Raw genomic sequence first — 22207 nt, 5'->3', positions numbered from 1 at the left:
CATGATATAGTATCATATATACGGCGCCGCATATAAATGCAGCGCTAATATTTTACCCATCGACCGCAATTTTTACTCCCATAAGCTAACATAGAACCGCGTCGCACATCGGTATGACATATTCAGCGCAAGGACTTACGCGGCGAAAATAGAGAAATTTTACTCCATTTTCACCTCGACACACATAGGAAGGCACAGAGCAAGCCTTGCCCTGAGTATGAAAGTCCCGTAACTCCCGCAACTGCCTGAAAACACCTAACGCATGCGCAATATCAATCTACCTGTCAACCGCCAACCCCCACCGCAATAACTAATAAAGTATATTAACCCCTAATCCGCCATTAACCCATATGGCAATAAACCTAATAAAACTATAAACCCCTAATAAATTTGACTTTTTTGCACTTTGAATTCTGGAATTGTTTGTACAGGGATATTAAACCCAAAGCCGGACTATTTTGGGTTCAGCACCTGGGTTTCGCTTGCTGATTGGTGGCTAAATGTAGCCACCATTCAGCAAGCACTATCCAGGGTGCTGAAACAAAAATGGGCCGGCTCATTAGCTTAGATTCCTGCTTTTTTCAAATAAGGATAGCAAGAGTACAAAGAACATTTGATAATAGGAGTAAATTAGAAAGTTGCTTAAAATTACATGATCTATCTGAATCACGAAAGAAAAAAAAAACAGAATTTATGTTTACCTGATAAATTACTTTCTCCAACGGTGTGTCCGGTCCACGGCGTCATCCTTACTTGTGGGATATTCTCTTCCCCAACAGGAAATGGCAAAGAGCCCAGCAAAGCTGGTCACATGATCCCTCCTAGGCTCCGCCTACCCCAGTCATTCGACCGACGTTAAGGAGGAATATTTGCATAGGAGAAACCATATGGTACCGTGGTGACTGTAGTTAAAGAAAATAAATTATCAGACCTGATTAAAAAACCAGGGCGGGCCGTGGACCGGACACACCGTTGGAGAAAGTAATTTATCAGGTAAACATAAATTCTGTTTTCTCCAACATAGGTGTGTCCGGTCCACGGCGTCATCCTTACTTGTGGGAACCAATACCAAAGCTTTAGGACACGGATGAAGGGAGGGAGCAAATCAGGTCACCTAAATGGAAGGCACCACGGCTTGCAAAACCTTTCTCCCAAAAATAGCCTCAGAAGAAGCAAAAGTATCAAACTTGTAAAATTTGGTAAAAGTGTGCAGTGAAGACCAAGTCGCTGCCCTACATATCTGATCAACAGAAGCCTCGTTCTTGAAGGCCCATGTGGAAGCCACAGCCCTAGTGGAATGAGCTGTGATTCTTTCGGGAGGCTGCCGTCCGGCAGTCTCGTAAGCCAATCTGATGATGCTTTTAATCCAAAAAGAGAGAGAGGTAGAAGTTGCTTTTTGACCTCTCCTTTTACCGGAATAAACAACAAACAAGGAAGATGTTTGTCTAAAATCCTTTGTAGCATCTAAATAGAATTTTAGAGCGCGAACAACATCCAAATTGTGCAACAAACGTTCCTTCTTTGAAACTGGTTTCGGACACAGAGAAGGTACGATAATCTCCTGGTTAATGTTCTTGTTAGAAACAACTTTTGGAAGAAAACCAGGTTTAGTACGTAAAACCACCTTATCTGCATGGAACACCAGATAAGGAGGAGAACACTGCAGAGCAGATAATTCTGAAACTCTTCTGGCAGAAGAAATTGCAACTAAAAACAAAACTTTCCAAGATAATAATTTAATATCAACGGAATGCAAGGGTTCAAACGGAACCCCCTGAAGAACTGAAAGAACTAAATTGAGACTCCAAGGAGGAGTCAAAGGTTTGTAAACAGGCTTAATTCTAACCAGAGCCTGAACAAAGGCTTGAACATCTGGCACAGCAGCCAGTTTTTTGTGAAGTAACACCGACAAGGCAGAAATCTGTCCCTTCAGGGAACTTGCAGATAATCCTTTTTCCAATCCTTCTTGAAGGAAGGATAGAACCCTAGGAATCTTAACCTTGTCCCAAGGGAATCCTTTAGATTCACACCAACAGATATATTTTTTCCAAATTTTGTGGTAAATCTTTCTAGTTACAGGCTTTCTGGCCTGAACAAGAGTATCGATAACAGAATCTGAGAATCCTCGCTTCGATAAAATCAAGCGTTCAATCTCCAAGCAGTCAGCTGGAGTGAAACCAGATTCGGATGTTCGAACGGACCCTGAACAAGAAGGTCTCGTCTCAAAGGTAGCTTCCAAGGTGGAGCCGATGACATATTCACCAGATCTGCATACCAAGTCCTGCGTGGCCACGCAGGAGCTATCAAGATCACCGACGCCCTCTCCTGATTGATCCTGGCTACCAGCCTGGGGATGAGAGGAAATGGCGGGAACACATAAGCTAGTTTGAAGGTCCAAGGTGCTACTAGTGCATCCACTAGAGCCGCCTTGGGATCCCTGGATCTGGACCCGTAGCAAGGAACTTTGAAGTTCTGACGAGAGGCCATCAGATCCATGTCTGGAATGCCCCACAGCTGAGTGACTTGGGCAAAAATTTCCGGATGAAGTTCCCACTCCCCCGGATGCAATGTCTGACGACTCAGAAAATCCGCTTCCCAATTTTCCACTCCTGGGATGTGGATAGCAGACAGGTGGCAGGAGTGAGACTCCGCCCATAGAATGATTTTGGTCACTTCTTCCATCGCTAGGGAACTCCTTGTTCCCCCCTGATGGTTGATGTACGCAACAGTTGTCATGTTGTCTGATTGAAACCGTATGAACTTGGCCCTTGCTAGCTGAGGCCAAGCCTTGAGAGCATTGAATATCGCTCTCAGTTCCAGAATATTTATCGGTAGAAGAGACTCTTCCCGAGACCAAAGACCCTGAGCTTTCAGGGATCCCCAGACCGCGCCCCAGCCCATCAGACTGGCGTCGGTCGTGACAATGACCCACTCTGGTCTGCGGAATGTCATCCCTTGTGACAGGTTGTCCAGGGACAGCCACCAACGGAGTGAGTCTCTGGTCCTCTGATTTACTTGTATCTTCGGAGACAAGTCTGTATAGTCCCCATTCCACTGACTGAGCATGCACAGTTGTAATGGTCTTAGATGAATGCGCGCAAAAGGAACTATGTCCATTGCCGCTACCATCAACCCGATCACTTCCATGCACTGAGCTATGGAAGGAAGAGGAACGGAATGAAGTATCCGACAAGAGTCTAGAAGTTTTGTTTTTCTGGCCTCTGTTAGAAAAATCCTCATTTCTAAGGAGTCTATAATTGTTCCCAAGAAGGGAACCCTTGTTGACGGGGATAGAGAACTCTTTTCCACGTTCACTTTCCATCCGTGAGATCTGAGAAAGGCCAGGACGATGTCCGTGTGAGCCTTTGCTTGAGGAAGGGACGACGCTTGAATCAGAATGTCGTCCAAGTAAGGTACTACAGCAATGCCCCTTGGTCTTAGCACAGCTAGAAGGGACCCTAGTACCTTTGTGAAAATCCTTGGAGCAGTGGCTAATCCGAAAGGAAGCGCCACGAACTGGTAATGTTTGTCCAGGAATGCGAACCTTAGGAACCGATGATGTTCCTTGTGGATAGGAATATGTAGATACGCATCCTTTAAATCCACCGTGGTCATGAATTGACCTTCCTGGATGGAAGGAAGAATAGTTCGAATGGTTTCCATCTTGAACGATGGAACCTTGAGAAACTTGTTTAAGATCTTGAGATCTAAGATTGGTCTGAACGTTCCCTCTTTTTTGGGAACTATGAACAGATTGGAGTAGAACCCCATCCCTTGTTCTCTTAATGGAACAGGATGAATCACTCCCATTTTTAACAGGTCTTCTACACAATGTAAGAATGCCTGTCTTTTTATGTGGTCTGAAGACAACTGAGACCTGTGGAACCTCCCCCTTGGGGGAAGTCCCTTGAATTCAAGAAGATAACCTTGGGAGACTATTTCTAGCGCCCAAGGATCCAGAACATCTCTTGCCCAAGCCTGAGCGAAGAGAGAGAGTCTGCCCCCCACCAGATCCGGTCCCGGATCGGGGGCCAACATTTCATGCAGTCTTGGTAGCAGTGGCAGGTTTCTTGGCCTGCTTTCCCTTGTTCCAGCCTTGCATTGGTCTCCAAGCTGGCTTGGCTTGAGAAGTATTACCCTCTTGCTTAGAGGACGTAGCACCTTGGGCTGGTCCGTTTCTACGAAAGGGACGAAAATTAGGTTTATTTTTTGCCTTGAAAGGCCGATCCTGAGGAAGGGCGTGGCCCTTACCCCCAGTGATATCAGAGATAATCTCTTTCAAGTCAGGGCCAAACAGCGTTTTCCCCTTGAAAGGAATGTTAAGTAGCTTGTTCTTGGAAGACGCATCAGCCGACCAAGATTTCAACCAAATCGCTCTGCGCGCCACAATAGCAAACCCAGAATTCTTAGCCGCTAACCTAGCCAATTGCAAAGTGGCGTCTAGGGTGAAAGAATTAGCCAATTTGAGAGCATTGATTCTGTCCATAATCTCCTCATAAGGAGGAGAATCACTATCGACCGCCTTTATCAGCTCATCGAACCAGAAACATGCGGCTGTAGCGACAGGGACAATGCATGAAATTGGTTGTAGAAGGTAACCCTGCTGAACAAACATCTTTTTAAGCAAACCTTCTAATTTTTTATCCATAGGATCTTTGAAAGCACAACTATCCTCTATGGGTATAGTGGTGCGTTTGTTTAAAGTGGAAACCGCTCCCTCGACCTTGGGGACTGTCTGCCATAAGTCCTTTCTGGGGTCGACCATAGGAAACAATTTTTTAAATATGGGGGGAGGGACGAAAGGAATACCGGGCCTTTCCCATTCTTTATTAACAATGTCCGCCACCCGCTTGGGTATAGGAAAAGCTTCTGGGAGCCCCGGCACCTCTAGGAACTTGTCCATTTTACATAGTTTCTCTGGGATGACCAACTTGTCACAATCATCCAGAGTGGATAATACCTCCTTAAGCAAAATGCGGAGATGTTCCAACTTAAATTTAAATGCAATCACATCAGGTTCAGCCTGTTGAGAAATGTTCCCTGAATCAGTAATTTCTCCCTCAGACAAAACCTCCCTGGCCCCATCAGACTGGGTTAGGGGCCCTTCAGAGATATTAGTATCAGCGTTGCCATGCTCTTCAGTATCTAAAACAGAGCAGCCGCGCTTACGCTGACAAGTGTTCATTTTGGCTAAAATGTTTTTGACAGAATTATCCATTACAGCCGTTAATTGTTGCATAGTAAGGAGTATTGGCGCGCTAGATGTACTAGGGGCCTCCTGAGTGGGCAAGACTCGTGTAGACGAAGGAGGGAATGATGCAGTACCATGCTTACTCCCCTCACTTGAGGAATCATCTTGGGCATCATTGTCATTATCACATAAATCACATTTATTTAAATGAATAGGAATTCTGGCTTCCCCACATTCAGAACACAGTCTATCTGGTAGTTCAGACATGTTAAACAGGCATAAACTTGATAACAAAGTACAAAAACGTTTTAAAATAAAACCGTTACTGTCACTTTAAATTTTAAACTGAACACACTTTATTACTGCAATTGCGAAAAAACATGAAGGAATTGTGCAAAATTCACCAAATTTTCACCACAGTGTCTTAAAGCCTTAAAAGTATTGCACACCAAACTTGGAAGCTTTAACCCTTAAAATAACGGAACCGGAGCCGTTTTAAACTTTAACCCCTTTACAGTCCCTGGTATCTGCTTTGCTGAGACCCAACCAAGCCCAAAGGAGAATACGATACCAAATGACGCCTTCAGAAAGTCTTTTCTAAGTATCAGAGCTCCTCTCACATGCGACTGCATGCCATGCCTCTCAAAAACAAGTGCGCCACACCGCCGCGAAAATGAGGCTCTGCTTATGCTTTGGGAAAGCCCCTAAGGAATAAGGTGTCTAATACAGTGCCTGCCGATATTATTATATCAAAATACCCAGATAAAATGATTCCTCAAGGCTAAATATGTGTTAATAATGAATCGATTTAGCCCAGAAAAAGTCTACAGTCTTAATAAGCCCTTGTGAAGCCCTTATTTACGATCGTAATAAACATGGCTTACCGGATCCCATAGGGAAAATGACAGCTTCCAGCATTACATCGTCTTGTTAGAATGTGTCATACCTCAAGCAGCAAGAGACTGCATACTGTTCCCCCAACTGAAGTTAATTGCTCTCAACAGTCCTGTGTGGAACAGCCATGGATTTTAGTTACGGTTGCTAAAATCATTTTCCTCATACAAACAGAAATCTTCATCTCTTTTCTGTTTCTGAGTAAATAGTACATACCAGCACTATTTCAAAATAACAAACTCTTGATTGAATAATAAAAACTACAGTTAAACACTAAAAAACTCTAAGCCATCTCCGTGGAGATGTTGCCTGTACAACGGCAAAGAGAATGACTGGGGTAGGCGGAGCCTAGGAGGGATCATGTGACCAGCTTTGCTGGGCTCTTTGCCATTTCCTGTTGGGGAAGAGAATATCCCACAAGTAAGGATGACGCCGTGGACCGGACACACCTATGTTGGAGAAAATGGGTTTAGTATCCCTTTAATGACAGTTCATTTTGAACCTTTGAAATTACAATCATTGTGGAATTTGACTGTTAATGGTTCTGGAGTTCCTACCAAAAGTGGTTTCATACTTCCATTCCTCTAAAGACATTGTTCTACCATCTTTTTTTCCCCTTCAAAGCTAGTTGATGGGAAACTATTTTATATCTTGTATCTGGCACAATGTCTTCACTATTACATTGATAAGACTAAAGAATTCAGAAGAACGGATAGATCGTTTGTTATTCTTCTCATGAACAGAAAAGGTCAACCTCCAGAAAAGTCTACCATTTCCTCTTGGATTACACAGTCTTACTCTAAGATTTACAAGTTGAATTATTTGGAGTTATAAAAAGTAGTTGAGAGGAGCGCTAGACTCCCACTTAGCCAACCTCTGGTACTACCTCCTTCCTAGGTAGTTAAAAATAAAAGATTCTAAATGTGTGTAGTGTAGGTGGCGCTAAAAATACACTAAGTATACCTAGCAGTTGGTTGATAAACCAACGATACAATGTTTCAGCAAAATATCTATCTTAGGACAGTTTCATATAAATCTTCATATCAACTCTCATATAAACCTTCTGATTCAATAATTGGAGGTAACAAGTGCCTGGATTAGAAATATGTACAATTTTTATTCTCAAGTAAATAATATAAAAAAGGTAAAAACACAATATAAAAAACGCAATATAAATAATCAAAGTAATCTCTCATACGATTGGCCCACACTCTTCATTCACAACCGCTTCTAAATTAAATCGCTATTACAAAGGATGTTGGCGATTCTAGGAAATAGAACCCCAGCCAGATAGTCATACGAATACCATTTTATGTATGTTTGCATATTAATCTTAGAAGTGTATCTCTTTTACCATTAACCTTGAGGGTTTACTATCATTTTCATATTAGCAATATTTTCATTTGTAGCAGTATATTGTTCTAGAATCGCCAACATCCTTTGTAATAGCGATTTAATTTAGAAGCGGTTGTGAATGAAGAGTGTGGGCCAATCGTATGAGAGATTACTTTGATTATTTATATTGCGTTTTTTATATTGTGTTTTTACCTTTTTATATTATTTACTTGAGAATAAAAATTGTACATATTTCTAATCCAGGCACTTGTTACCTCCAATTATTGAATCAGAAGGTTTATATGAGAGTTGATATGAAGATTTATATGAAACTGTCCTAAGATAGATATTTTGCTGAAACATTGTATCGTTGGTTTATCAACCCACTGCTAGGTATACTTAGTGTATTTTTAGCGCCACCTACACTACAAACATTTAGAAGTTGAATTATTTGCCAGTTCCTCCTGGAATCAAGGCACACGCCACAAGGGCAGTCTCTACATCTTGAGCATTTCAAAATGATGCCACTATTTCCGATACATGTCAAGCAGCTGTATGGAAAACTCTACACACATTTGTGTCACATTATAAGCTGGATGTCTTACAAACATCCTCTTAAGTTTGGAAGGAAAATCCTGAGCTCTTTTGTTTCTTAAATAAATCTCTATTTTTGCATTCATATCATATTTGTGTATGTTTCATCGTTCCCATTCCCTATTGTCAATACGATATATTGCTTGGCATTCTCTCACCTGGCAAGTATTGAATAGGTTGGCCAAGATAATTAAAGTTTAAATCTCAAAAATATAAATTTCTATATCTTGGTCTATAACCTAGACAATACTTACAAGAGTTTTCTCTGTGTACCTATGTTGTCCAGAAGTAGGAATTAGTATGGGAGCTCAGATAAGGGTTACATAGGTAAAAGGGACGAGGTTATTTCTGTCCATGACCCCTTTAGAAAGGGAATCTCAACTGGTGAATAGGTTATAGGCCAAGATATAGACATTTCTGTTTTTGTGATTTAATTTCTAATTATCTTTCTGAAACTAAAAACTCGGATCTAGGACAAAAAATACATTTACTGAACTTACATAAAACGGAAATAGTTAGACCTCATTGGATAATGTTAAGAATATTTAAGCATCACTGCCAATGTAAGGGGCACAGAGGATGTAGAAAATATGTGATTAATAAAATATATATTTTCTCTTAATCTTATGAAATATTTATGTGCTTTAAAAATTAATAGTGGATTGTGTTAGTAAGTGAAACAGATGTGTTGGGGCTACCAGGACTTTAATGTCCCTACATACAAAAACACGAGATCATTAAAAAAATATACATGTGTCAAAGTATTTGTCCAATTTATATAATGCAAAAATACATACCGCTAGATTTAGAGTTTTGTCGGTAAAGACCCGCGTAGCTAACGCTGCTTTTTTTCCCAACGCACCCTTCAAACAACGCTGGTATTTAGAGTTGTCTGAGGGGCTGCGTTAGGCTCAAAAAAGGGAGCGTTGAGCCAAATTTAGCTCCACTTCAACCCTCAATAACAGCGTTGCTTACGGTAGCGGAAAGCTGGGAAAACGTGCTTGTGCACGATATCCCCATAGGAAACAATGGGGCAGTTTGGGCTGAAAAAAAAACTAACACCTGGAACACACCAGAGTACTAATATATACATTCAGATTGTATAACTTTCCCCTTGATCCCTGCTTGTATATATATGTTTTTGCTTGCTATAGTATAAACATACACTGTTTTAGGCCTGGTCCTGTTTGGTCCGGGTTACATAGGGTTAATTCCCACTCTTAATTAATTGCCTACATGTGTATTTATAGCATCCTAGTCTTACCTATACTGTGTCTATGAGTAAGCGCCTGTAGGGGGCGTGAAATGCGCCAGACAGTCCCCTGTGTGCCACCCTTACCTATTGTGAGTCACCTTCACTTTGGTCCCTTGTATTTGGATTGGTATTTACCGTATTTATCTTCGAATTGGGACTTTTTATATGCAATTCCACCTGGTCTGCAGTGCCTGCCATTTCTTTTTCTGTTACACTTATTAACCCCTAATCTGCCGCCCCCGCTATCGCTGACACCTGCATTATATTATTAAACCCTTATCTGCCGACCGGACACCGCCGCCACCTACATCATCCCTATTAACCCCTAATCTGCACCCCCCCCAACGTCACCTCTACCTAACTACACTTATTAACCCCTAATCTGCCGACCGGACCTCGCCGCCACTATAATAAATGTATTAATCCCTAAACCGCAGCACTCCCGCCTCGCAAACACTATAATAAATAGTATTAACCCCTAATCTGCCCTCCCTAACATCGCCGCCACCTACCTACAAATATTAACCCCTAATCTCCCGCCCGCACCGTCGCCGCTACTATAATAAAATTATTAACCCCTAAACCTAACTCTAACCCTAACCCTAACACCCCCCTAACATAAAACAGAATTTATGTTTACCTGATAAATTACTTTCTCCAACGGTGTGTCCGGTCCACGGCGTCATCCTTACTTGTGGGATATTCTCTTCCCCAACAGGAAATGGCAAAGAGCCCAGCAAAGCTGGTCACATGATCCCTCCTAGGCTCCGCCTACCCCAGTCATTCGACCGACGTTAAGGAGGAATATTTGCATAGGAGAAACCATATGGTACCGTGGTGACTGTAGTTAAAGAAAATAAATTATCAGACCTGATTAAAAAAACCAGGGCGGGCCGTGGACCGGACACACCGTTGGAGAAAGTAATTTATCAGGTAAACATAAATTCTGTTTTCTCCAACATAGGTGTGTCCGGTCCACGGCGTCATCCTTACTTGTGGGAACCAATACCAAAGCTTTAGGACACGGATGAAGGGAGGGAGCAAATCAGGTCACCTAAATGGAAGGCACCACGGCTTGCAAAACCTTTCTCCCAAAAATAGCCTCAGAAGAAGCAAAAGTATCAAACTTGTAAAATTTGGTAAAAGTGTGCAGTGAAGACCAAGTCGCTGCCCTACATATCTGATCAACAGAAGCCTCGTTCTTGAAGGCCCATGTGGAAGCCACAGCCCTAGTGGAATGAGCTGTGATTCTGTCGGGAGGCTGCCGTCCGGCAGTCTCGTAAGCCAATCTGATGATGCTTTTAATCCAAAAAGAGAGGTAGAAGTTGCTTTTTGACCTCTCCTTTTACCGGAATAAACAACAAACAAGGAAGATGTTTGTCTAAAATCCTTTGTAGCATCTAAATAGAATTTTAGAGCGCGAACAACATCCAAATTGTGCAACAAACGTTCCTTCTTTGAAACTGGTTTCGGACACAGAGAAGGTACGATAATCTCCTGGTTAATGTTTTTGTTAGAAACGACTTTTGGAAGAAAACCAGGTTTAGTACGTAAAACCACCTTATCTGCATGGAACACCAGATAAGGAGGAGAACACTGCAGAGCAGATAATTCTGAAACTCTTCTAGCAGAAGAAATTGCAACTAAAAACAAAACTTTCCAAGATAATAACTTAATATCAACGGAATGTAAGGGTTCAAACGGAACCCCCTGAAGAACTGAAAGAACTAAATTGAGACTCCAAGGAGGAGTCAAAGGTTTGTAAACAGGCTTAATTCTAACCAGAGCCTGAACAAAGGCTTGAACATCTGGCACAGCTGCCAGCTTTTTGTGAAGTAACACAGACAAGGCAGAAATCTGTCCCTTCAGGGAACTTGCAGATAATCCTTTTTCCAATCCTTCTTGAAGGAAGGATAGAATCTTAGGAATCTTAACCTTGTCCCAAGGGAATCCTTTAGATCCACACCAACAGATATATTTTTTCCAAATTTTGTGGTAAATCTTTCTAGTTACAGGCTTTCTGGCCTGGACAAGAGTATCGATAACAGAATCTGAGAATCCTCGCTTCGATAAGATCAAGCGTTCAATCTCCAAGCAGTCAGCTGGAGTGAAACCAGATTCGGATGTTCGAACGGACCCTGAACAAGCAGGTCTCGTCTCAAAGGTAGCTTCCAAGGTGGAGCCGATGACATATTCACCAGATCTGCATACCAAGTCCTGCGTGGCCACGCAGGAGCTATCAAGATCACCGACGCCCTCTCCTGATTGATCCTGGCTACCAGCCTGGGGATGAGAGGAAACGGCGGGAACACATAAGCTAGTTTGAAGGTCCAAGGTGCTACTAGTGCATCCACTAGAGCCGCCTTGGGATCCCTGGATCTGGACCCGTAGCAAGGAACTTTGAAGTTCTGACGAGAGGCCATCAGATCCATGTCTGGAATGCCCCACAGCTGAGTGACTTGGGCAAAGATTTCCGGATGGAGTTCCCACTCCCCCGGATGCAATGTCTGACGACTCAGAAAATCCGCTTCCCAATTTTCCACTCCTGGGATGTGGATAGCAGACAGGTGGCAGGAGTGAGACTCCGCCCATAGAATGATTCTGGTCACTTCTTCCATCGCTAGGGAACTCCTTGTTCCCCCCTGATGGTTGTCTGATTGAAACCGTATGAACTTGGCCCTCGCTAGCTGAGGCCAAGCCTTGAGAGTATTGAATATCGCTCTCAGTTCCAGAGTATTTATCGGTAGAAGAGATTCTTCCCGAGACCAAAGACCCTGAGCTTTCAGGGATCCCCAGACCGCGCCCCAGCCCATCAGACTGGCGTCGGTCGTGACAATGACCCACTCTGGTCTGCGGAATGTCATCCCTTGTGACAGGTTGTCCAGGGACAGCCACCAACGGAGTGAGTCTCTGTTCCTCTGATTTACTTGTATCTTCGGAGACAAGTCTGTATAGTCCCCATTCCACTGACTGAGCATGCACAGTTGTAATGGTCTTAGATGAATGCGCGCAAAAGGAACTATGTCCATTGCCGCTACCATCAACCCGATCACTTCCATGCACTGAGCTATGGAAGGAAGAGGAACAGAATGAAGTATCCGACAAGAGTCTAGAAGTTTTGTTTTTCTGGCCTCTGTCAGAAAAATCCTTATTTCTAAGGAGTCTATTATTGTTCCCAAGAAGGGAACCCATGTTGACGGAGATAGAGAACTCTTTTCCACGTTCATCTGAGAAAGGCCAGGACAATGTCCGTGTGAGCCTTTGCTTGAGGAAGGGACGACGCTTGAATCAGAATGTCGTCCAAGTAAGGTACTACAGCAATGCCCCTTGGTCTTAGCACAGCTAGAAGGGACCCTAGTACCTTTGTGAAAATCCTTGGAGCAGTGGCTAATCCGAAAGGAAGCGCCACGAACTGGTAATGCTTGTCCAGGAATGCGAACCTTAGGAACCGATGATGTTCCTTGTGGATAGGAATATGTAGATACGCATCCTTTAAATCCACCGTGGTCATGAATTGACCTTCCTGGATGGAAGGAAGAATAGTTCGAATGGTTTCCATCTTGAACGATGGAACCTTGAGAAACTTGTTTAAGATCTTGAGATCTAAGATTGGTCTGAACGTTCCCTCTTTTTTGGGAACTATGAACAGAATGGAGTAGAACCCCATCCCTTGTTCTCTTAATGGAACAGGATGAATCACTCCCATTTTTAACAGGTCTTCTACACAATGTAAGAATGCCTGTCTTTTTATATGGTCTGAAGACAACTGAGACCTGTGGAATCTCCCCCTCGGGGGAAGTCCCTTGAATTCCAGAAGATAACCTTGGGAGACTATTTCTAGCGCCCAAGGATCCAGAACATCTCTTGCCCAAGCCTGAGCGAAGAGAGAGAGTCTGCCCCCCACCTGATCCGGTCCCTGATCGGGGGCCAACATTTCATGCTGTCTTGGTAGCAGTGGCAGGTTTCTTGGCCTGCTTTCCCTTGTTCCAGCCTTGCATTGGTCTCCAAGCTGGCTTGGCTTGAGAAGTATTACCCTCTTGCTTAGAGGACGTAGCACTTTGGGCTGGTCCGTTTCTACGAAAGGGACGAAAATTAGGTTTATTTTTTGCCTTGAAAGGCCGATCCTGAGGAAGGGCGTGGCCCTTACCCCCAGTGATATCAGAGATAATCTCTTTCAAGTCAGGGCCAAACAGCGTTTTCCCCTTGAAAGGAATGTTAAGTAGCTTGTTCTTGGAAGATGCATCAGCCGACCAAGATTTTAACCAAAGCGCTCTGCGCGCCACAATAGCAAACCCAGAATTCTTAGCCGCTAACCTCGCCAATTGCAAAGTGGCGTCTAGGGTGAAAGAATTAGCCAATTTGAGAGCATTGATTCTGTCCATAATCTCCTCATAAGGAGGAGAATCACTATCGACCGCCTTTATTAGCTCATCGAACCAGAAACATGCGGCTGTAGCGACAGGGACAATGCATGAAATTGGTTGTAGAAGGTAACCCTGCTGAACAAACATCTTTTTAAGCAAACCTTCTAATTTTTTATCCATAGGATCTTTGAAAGCACAACTATCCTCTATGGGTATAGTGGTGCGTTTGTTTAAAGTGGAAACCGCTCCCTCGACCTTGGGGACTGTCTGCCATAAGTCCTTACTGGGGTCGACCATAGGAAACAATTTTTTAAAAATGGGGGGAGGGACGAAAGGAATACCGGGCCTTTCCCATTCTTTATTAACAATGTCCGCCACCCGCTTGGGTATAGGAAAAGCTTCTGGGAGCCCCGGCACCTCTAGGAACTTGTCCATTTTACATAGTTTCTCTGGGATGACCAACTTGTCACAATCATCCAGAGTGGATAATACCTCCTTAAGCAGAATGCGGAGATGTTCCAACTTAAATTAAAATGTAATCACATCAGGTTCAGCTTGTTGAGAAATGTTCCCTGAATCAGTAATTTCTCCCTCAGACAAAACCTCCCTGGCCCCATCAGACTGGGTTAGGGGCCCTTCAGAAATATTATTATCAGCGTCGTCATGCTCTTCAGTATCTAAAACAGAGCAGTCGCGCTTACGCTGATAAGTGTTCATTTTGGCTAAAATGTTTTTGACAGAATTATCCATTACAGCCGTTAATTGTTGCATAGTAAGGAGTATTGGCGCGCTAGATGTACTAGGGGCCTCCTGAGTGGGCAAGACTCGTGTAGACGAAGGAGGGAATGATGCAGTACCATGCTTACTCCCCTCACTTGAGGAATCATCTTGGGCATCATTGTCATTGTCACATAAATCACATTTATTTAAATGAATAGGAATTCTGGCTTCCCCACATTCAGAACACAGTCTATCTGGTAGTTCAGACATGTTAAACAGGCATACACTTGATAACCAAGTACAAAAAACGTTTTAAAATAAAACCGTTACTGTCACTTTAAATTTTAAACTGAACACACTTTATTACTGCAATTGCGAAAAAACATGAAGGAATTGTTCAAAATTCACCAAATTTTCACCACAGTGTCTTAAAGCCTTAAAAGTATTGCACACCAAATTTGGAAGCTTTAACCCTTAAAATAACGGAACCGGAGCCGTTTTTATATTTAACCCCTTTACGGTCCCTGGAATCTGCTTTGCTGAGACCCAACCAAGCCCAAAGGGGAATACGATACCAAATGATGCCTTCAGAAAGACTTTTCTATGTATCAGAGCTCCACACACATGCAGCTGCATGCCATGCTGTTCTCAAAAACAAGTGCGCCATACCGGCGCGAAAATGAGGCTCTGACTATGATTAGGGAAAGCCCCTATAGAATAAAGTGTCTAAAACAGTGCCTGCCGATATTATTTTACAAAAAACCCAGATTAAATGATTCCTCAAGGCTAAATATGTGTTAAATATGATCGATTTAGCCCAGAAAAAGTCTACAGTCTTAATAAGCCCTTGTGAAGCCCTTATTTACGATCGTAATAAACATGGCTTACCGGATCCCATAGGGAAAATGACAGCTTCCAGCATTACATCGTCTTGTTAGAATGTGTCATACCTCAAGCAGCAAGAGACTGCTCACTGTTCCCCCAACTGAAGTTAATTGCTCTCAACAGTCCTGTGTGGAACAGCCATGGATTTTAGTGACGGTTGCTAAAATCATTTTCCTCATACAAACAGAAATCTTCATCTCTTTTCTGTTTCTGAGTAAATAGTACATACCAGCACTATTTCAAAATAACAAACTCTTGATTGAATAATAAAAACTACAGTTAAACACTAAAAAACTCTAAGCCATCTCCGTGGAGATGTTGCCTGTACAACGGCAAAGAGAATGACTGGGGTAGGCGGAGCCTAGGAGGGATCATGTGACCAGCTTTGCTGGGCTCTTTGCCATTTCCTGTTGGGGAAGAGAATATCCCACAAGTAAGGATGACGCCGTGGACCGGACACACCTATGTTGGAGAAATATAATTTAAATTAAATTAAACAAAATAATATTCCTAAAATTAACTAAATTAATCCTATTTAAAACTAAATAAAATAAACCCTAATATAGCTACAATATAACTAATAATTACATTGTAGCTATTTTAGGATTTATATTTATTTTACAGGCAACTTTGTATTTATAGGTTAATAGCTACCTAGTTAAAAATAAGTACAAAATTACCTGTAAAATAAATCCTAACCTAAGTTACAATTAAACCTAACACTACACTATCATTAAATTAATTAAATAAATTACCTACAATTACCTAAAATAAAATACAATTAAATAAACTATACTATAATACAAAAAAACAAACACTAAATTACAAAAAATAAAAAAGAATTACAAGAAGTTTAAACTAATTACACCTAATATAAGCCCCCTAATAAAATAAAAAAGCCCCCCAAGATAAAAAATTCCCTACCCTATTCTAAACTACCAAAGTAACCAGCTCTTTTACCAGCCCTTAAAAGGGCTTTTTGCAGGGCATTCCCCCAAAGTAATCAGCTCTACCTGTAAAAAGAAAATACAACCCCCCCCCAACATTAAAACACACCACCCACATACCCCTTCTCTAACCCACCCAAACCCCCCTTAAATAAAACTAACACTACCCCCCCTGAAGATCTCCCTACCTTGAGTCGTCTTCACCCAGCCGGGCCGAAGTCTTCATTCAATGGGGCAGAAGAGGACATCCAGACCGGCAGAAGTCTTCATCCAATCCGGGCAGAAGAGGACATCCGGACCGGCAGACATCTTCATCCAAGCAGCATCTTCTATCTTCATCCATCCGACGAGGAGCGGCTCAATCTTCAAGACCTCCGGACTGACGACAAATGCCTGGTCCTTTAAATGACGTCATCCAAGATTGCGTCCCTCGAATTCTGATTGGCTGATAGGATTCTATTAGCCAATCGGAATTAAGGTAGGAAAAAATCTGATTGGCTGATTCAATCAGCCAATCAGATTGAAGTTCAATCCGATTGGCTGATCCAATCAACCAATCGTATTGAACTCGCATTCTATTGGCTGATCGGAACAGCCAATAGAATGCGAGTTCAATACGATTGGCTGATTGGATGTACATACTTATTTACTTTTAAGACCAACAATTAGGCATCTTAAAAAAACTGTTTTTTAGAATACTTATAGGACATTTTTGGAGATTTAATTAGAAGATTTGATCTTTCTTTCTGTCTTATCTTAGATGCTATTGCATTTTATCTATGTGGTATACTGCAACACACACTGAACAAGAAAGTTTGCTTGTTTAGCACAAGCTACAACATATTGCATCAGAATTACCACATAGCACATCGCATAGGTTAGATGGCAATCACTGCCTCAACTAAGAAATTATATGCACACATTAGGGGGTATGAAATTTTTTCCTATTATCTACACAACCCTTGATAGTATTGTTACCCATCATTTTTTTAACCATTTACAATTCATACACATAACAAAAAATTGCAAGTAAATAAGTATGTAAATTTCTGAGTATTGTTTATATATAAACTAGTCCTAAAGCCCGTTCACACGGGGCATTTTTTGCAGTACAGCGGTCCCAACCCTTGTGCTCTCTCCCTCCCCCTCTCTTTTGCTCTCTCTCCCCCCTCTCTTTTGCTCTCTCTCTCCCCCTCTCTTTTGAGCTTTCTCTCTCCCCCCTCTCTTTTGAGCTCTCTCTCCCCCCCTCTCTTTTGCGCTCTCTCCCCCTCTCTCTTGCACTCTCTCTTGTCCCCCCCTCTCTTTTGAGCTCTCTCTCTCCCCCCTCTCTTTTGCGCTCTCTCCCCCTCTCTTTTGCGCTCTCTCTCCCCCCTCTCTTTTGCGCTCTCTCTCTCCCCCTCTCTTTTACACTCTCTCCCGCTCTCTTTTGCACTCTCTCTCTCCCCCTCTCTTTTGCGCTCTCTCTCCCACATCTCTTTTGCGCTCTCTCTCTCCCCTCATCTCTTTTGCGCTCTCTCTCCCCCATCTCTTTTGCGCTCTCTCTCTCCCCCATCTCTTTTGCGCTCTCCCCCCCTCTCCCCTCTCTTTTGTGCTCTCACTCCCCCCTCTCTTTTGCGCTCTCTCCCCCCTCTCTTTTGCGCTCTCTCCCCCCTTTTACACTCTCTCTCTCCCCCTCTCTTTTGCGCTCTGTCTCTCCCCCTCTGTTTTGTGCTCTCTCTCTCTCCCCCATCTCTTTTGCGCTCTCTCTCCCCCATCTCTTTTGCGCTCTCTCCCCCTCTCTCCCCTCTCTTTTGCGCTCTCTCTCCCCCCTCTCTTTTGCGCTCTCTCTCTCCCCCTCTCTTTTGTGCTCTCTCTCTCTCCTCTCTCTTGTGCTCTCTGTCTCCCCCTCTCTTTTGTGCTCTTTCCCTCCCCTCTCTTTTGCATTCTCTCTCTCCGCCCCTCTTTTACGCTCTCTCTTCCCCTCTCTTTTGCGCTCTCTCTCCCCCTCTCTTTTGTGCTCTCTTTCTCTCCCCTCTCTTTTGCGCTCTCTCTCTCCCCACTCTTTTGCACTCTCTCTCCCCCCTCTCTTTTGCCATCTCTCTCCCCCTCTCTTTTGCGCTCTTCCCCCCTCTCTTTTGCGCTCTCTCTCCCCCCTCTTTTGCGCTCTCTCTTCCCCCTCTCTTTTGTGCTCTCTCTCCCCCCCTCTCTTTTGGGCTCTCTCCCCCTCTCTGTTGCTGTCTCTCTCCCCCCTCTCTTTTGCGCTCTCTACCCCTCTCTTTTGCTGTCTCTCTCCCCCTCTCTCTTTTGCTGTCTCTCTCCCCCTCTCTCTTTTGCTGTCTCTTTCCCCCCTCTCTTTTGCTGTCTCTCTCCCCCTCTCTTTTGCTGTCTCTCTTCCCTTCTCTCTTTTGCTGTCTCTCTCCCCCCTCTCTTTTGCTGTCTCTCTCCCCCCTCTCTTTTGCTGTCTCTCTCCCCCTCTCTCTTTTGCTGTCTCTCTCCCTACTCTATTTTGCTGTCTCTCTCCCCCCTCTCTTTTGCTGTCTCTCTTCCCCTCTCTCTTTTGCTGTCTCTCTTCCCCCTCTCTTTTGCCGTCTCTCTCCCTCTCTCTCTTTTGCTGTCTCTCTCCCCCTCTCTCTTTTGCTCTCTCTCTCCCCCCTCTCTTTTGCTCTCTCTCTCCCCCTCTCTTTTGAGCTTTCTCTCTCCCCCCTCTCTTTTGAGCTCTCTCTCCCCCCCTCTCTTTTGCGCTCTCCCCCTCTCTCTTGCCCCCCCCTCTCTTTTGAGCTCTCTCTCTCCCCCCTCTCTTTTGCGCTCTCTCCCCCTCTCTTTTGCGCTCTCTCTCCCCCTCTCTTTTGCGCTCTCTCTCTCCCCCTCTCTTTTACACTCTCTCCCCATCTCTTTTGCGCTCTCTCTCTCTCCCCCTCTCTTTTGCGCTCTCTCTCCCACATCTCTTTTGCGCTCTCTCTCTCCCCTCATCTCTTTTGCGCTCTCTCTCCCCAATCTCTTTTGCGCTCTCTCTCTCCCCCATCTCTTTTGCGCTCTCCCCCCCCTCTCCCCTCTCTTTTGTGCTCTCACTCCCCCCTCTCTTTTGCGCTCTCTCCCCCCTCTCTTTTGCGCTCTCCCCCCCTCTCCCCTCTCTTTTGTGCTCTCACTCCCCCCTCTCTTTCGCTCTCTCTCTCCCCCATCTCTTTTGCGCTCTCCCCCCTCTCCCCTCTCTTTTGCGCTCTCTCTCTCTCCCCCTCTCTTTTGCGCTCTCTCTCCCACATCTCTTTTGTGCTCTCTCTCTCCCCTCATCTCTTTTGCGCTCTCTCTCCCCCATCTCTTTTGCGCTCTCTCTCTCCCCCATCTCTTTTGCGCTCTCCCCCCCCTCTCCCCTCTCTTTTGTGCTCTCACTCCCCCCTCTCTTTTGCGCTCTCTCCCCCCTCTCTTTTGCGCTCTCTCCCCCCTTTTACACTCTCTCTCTCCCCCTCTCTTTTGCGCTCTGTCTCTCCCCCTCTGTTTTGTGCTCTCTCTCTCTCCCCCATCTCTTTTGCGCTCTCTCTCCCCCATCTCTTTTGCGCTCTCTCTCCCCCATCTCTTTTGCGCTCTCTCCCCCTCTCTCCCCTCTCTTTTGCGCTCTCTCTCCCCCCTCTCTTTTGCGCTCTCTCTCTCCCCCTCTCTTTTGTGCTCTCTCTCCTCTCTCTTGTGCTCTCTGTCTCCCCCTCTCTTTTGTGCTCTCTCCCTCCCCTCTCTTTTGCATTCTCTCTCTCCGCCCCTCTTTTACGCTCTCTCTTCCCCTCTCTTTTGCGCTCTCTCTCCCCCTCTCTTTTGTGCTCTCTTTCTCTCCCCTCTCTTTTGCGCTCTCTCTCTCCCCACTCTTTTGCACTCTCTCTCCCCCCTCTCTTTTGCCATCTCTCTCCCCCTCTCTTTTGCGTTCTTCCCCCCTCTCTTTTGCGCTCTCTCTCCCCTCTCTTTTGCGCTCTCTCTTCCCCCTCTCTTTTGTGCTCTCTCTCCCCCTCTCTTTTGGGCTCTCTCCCCCTCTCTGTTGCTGTCTCTCTCCCCCCTCTCTTTTGCGCTCTCTACCCCTCTCTTTTGCTGTCTCTCTCCCTCTCTCTTTTGCTGTCTCTCTCCCCCTCTCTCTTTTGCTGTCTCTTTCCCCCCTCTCTTTTGCTGTCTCTCTCCCCCTCTCTTTTGCTGTCTCTCTTCCCTTCTCTCTTTTGCTGTCTCTCTCCCCCCTCTCTTTTGCTGTCTCTCTCCCCCTCTCTCTTTTGCTGTCTCTCTCCCTACTCTATTTTGCTGTCTCTCTCCCCCCTCTATTTTGCTGTCTCTCTTCCCCTCTCTCTTTTGCTGTCTCTCTTCCCCCTCTCTTTTGCTGTCTCTCTCCCTCTCTCTCTTTTGCTGTCTCTCTCCCCCTCTCTCTTTTGATCTCTCTCTCCCCCCTCTCTTTTGCTCTCTCTCTCCCCCTCTCTTTTGAGCTTTCTCTCTCCCCCCTCTCTTTTGAGCTCTCTCTCCCCCCCTCTCTTTTGCGCTCTCTCCCCCTCTCTCTTGCACTCTCTCTTGCCCCCCCCCTCTCTTTTGAGCTCTCTCTCTCCCCCCTCTCTTTTGCGCTCTCTCCCCCTCTCTTTTGCGCTCTCTCTCCCCCCTCTCTTTTGCGCTCTCTCTCTCCCCCTCTCTTTTACACTCTCTCCCGCTCTCTTTTGCGCTCTCTCTCTCCCCCTCTCTTTTGCGCTCTCTCTCCCACATCTCTTTTGCGCTCTCTCTCTCCCCTCATCTCTTTTGCGCTCTCTCTCCCCAATCTCTTTTGCGCTCTCTCTCTCCCCCATCTCTTTTGCGCTCTCCCCCCTCTCTTGTGCTCTCACTCCCCCCTCTCTTTTGCGCTCTCTCCCCCCTCTCTTTTGCGCTCTCTCCCCCCTTTTACACTCTCTCTCTCCCCCTCTCTTTTGCGCTCTGTCTCTCCCCCTCTGTTTTGTGCTCTCTCTCTCTCCCCCATCTCTTTTGCGCTCTCTCTCCCCCATCTCTTTTGCGCTCTCTCCCCCTCTCTCCCCTCTCTTTTGTGCTCTCTCTCCCCCCTCTCTTTTGCGCTCTCTCACTCCCCCTCTCTTTTGTGCTCTCTCTCTCTCCTCTCTCTTGTGCTCTCTGTCTCCCCCTCTCTTTTGTGCTCTCTCCCTCCCCTCTCTTTTGCATTCTCTCTCTCCGCCCCTCTTTTACGCTCTATCTTCCCCTCTCTTTTGCGCTCTCTCCCCCCCTCTCTTTTGTGCTCTCTTTCTCTCCCCTCTCTTTTGCGCTCTCTCTCTCCCCACTCTTTTGCACTCTCTCTCCCCCCTCTCTTTTACCCTCTCTCTCCCCCTCTCTTTTGCGTTCTCTCTCCCCCCTCTTTTGCGCTCTCTCTTCCCCCTCTCTTTTGTGCTCTCTCTCCCCCTCTCTTTTGGGCTCTCTCCCCCTCTCTGTTGCTGTCTCTCTCCCCCCTCTCTTTTGCGCTCTCTCCCCCTCTCTTTTGCTGTCTCTCTCCCCCTCTCTCTTTTGCTGTCTCTCTCCCCCTCTCTCTTTTGCTGTCTCTTTCCCCCCTCTCTTTTGCTGTCTCTCTCCCCCTCTCTTTTGCTGTCTCTCTTCCCTTCTCTCTTTTGCTGTCTCTCTCCCCCTCTCTTTTGCTGTCTCTCTCCCCCCTCTCTTTTGCTGTCTCTCTCCCCCTCTCTCTTTTGCTGTCTCTCTCCCTACTCTATTTTGCTGTCTCTCTCCCCCCTCTCTTTTGCTGTCTCTCTTCCCCTCTCTCTTTTGCTGTCTCTCTTCTTCCTCTCTTTTGCTGTCTCTCTCCCTCTCTCTCTTTTGCTGTCTCTCTCCCCCTCTCTCTTTTGCTGTCTCTCTCCCCCTCTCTTTTGCTGTCTCTCTCCCCCTCTCTTTTGCTGTCTCTCTTCCCCTCTCTCTTTTGCTTTCTCTCGCCCCCTCTCTTTTGCTGTCTCTCTCCCCCCTCTCTTTTGCTGTCTCTCTCCCCCCTGTTTTGCTGTCTCTCTCCCCCTCTCTCTTTTGCTGTCTCTCCCCCCTCTCTTTTGCTGTCTCTCTCCCCCTCTCTTTC

General features: G+C 45.1%; 1 protein-coding gene across 1 annotated transcript in view; it reads right to left on the bottom strand.

The window, feature by feature from the left end:
• Positions 1-22207, bottom strand: part of DDX11 (DEAD/H-box helicase 11) — a 552545-nt gene that overhangs the window by 157969 nt on the left and 372369 nt on the right. The gene's annotated exons all lie outside the window — the stretch shown is intronic.

This window comes from Bombina bombina, chromosome 6, assembly GCF_027579735.1.
Source record: "Bombina bombina isolate aBomBom1 chromosome 6, aBomBom1.pri, whole genome shotgun sequence".
Taxonomy (NCBI): Eukaryota; Metazoa; Chordata; class Amphibia; order Anura; family Bombinatoridae; genus Bombina; species Bombina bombina.
Note: the sequence above shows the minus strand (reverse complement) of the source record. Positions and strands in the feature narration are given on the sequence as shown.